The sequence below is a fragment of the Brassica rapa genome, unplaced genomic scaffold (genome assembly GCF_000309985.2).
Source record: "Brassica rapa cultivar Chiifu-401-42 unplaced genomic scaffold, CAAS_Brap_v3.01 Scaffold0319, whole genome shotgun sequence".
Lineage (NCBI taxonomy): Eukaryota > Viridiplantae > Streptophyta > Magnoliopsida > Brassicales > Brassicaceae > Brassica > Brassica rapa.
In genome coordinates, this window is record NW_022610262.1 from 153,256 (window position 1) to 154,001 (window position 746).

Here is a 746-nt window from a genome sequence, read left to right on the forward strand (position 1 = left end):
ACCCGAACAGTCCACAGGAAGGTCCAGCGTGCTGAGTCCAAGGACCAGCGTTATGAGTCCAAGGACCAGCGTGCTGATATGTGTACTGATGGACAGCCACGTACGTCCTGTGTGTGCTGACGGACACACGGATAGGCACAGACGACATGTGTGTGCTGGCGGACACACACGAACGTCCTGTGTGTGCTGACGGCCACCAACGGACGTCCTGTGTGTGCTGACGGACACAAATGGACACACACAGACACACACGGACAGCCACAGACGTCCTGTGTGTGCTGACGGACAGCCACAGACGGCATGTGTGTGCTGGCGGACCCCACGGACGTCCTGTGTGTACTTAACAGACATCCCACGTGGGCCAAAATCAACCGAACAGTCCACGGGAAGGGTCAGCGTGCTGAGTCCAAGGACCAACGTGCTGATATGAGTACTGATGGACAGCCACAGACGTCCTGTGTTTGCTGACGGACACAAACGTACACACACGGATAGCCACAAACGTCCTGTATGTGCTGACGGACACCCACGGACGTCCTATGTGTGCTGATGGACACAAATGGACACACACGGACACACACGGACAGCCACGGACGTCATGTGTGCTGATGAACAGCCACAGACAGCCACATAGGTCCTGTTTGTGCTCGCGGACACCCACAGACGTCCTGTGTGTATTGAACAGACAGCCCACGTGGGCCAAAATCACCCAAACAGTCCACTGGAAGGGCCCGCGTGCTGAGTCC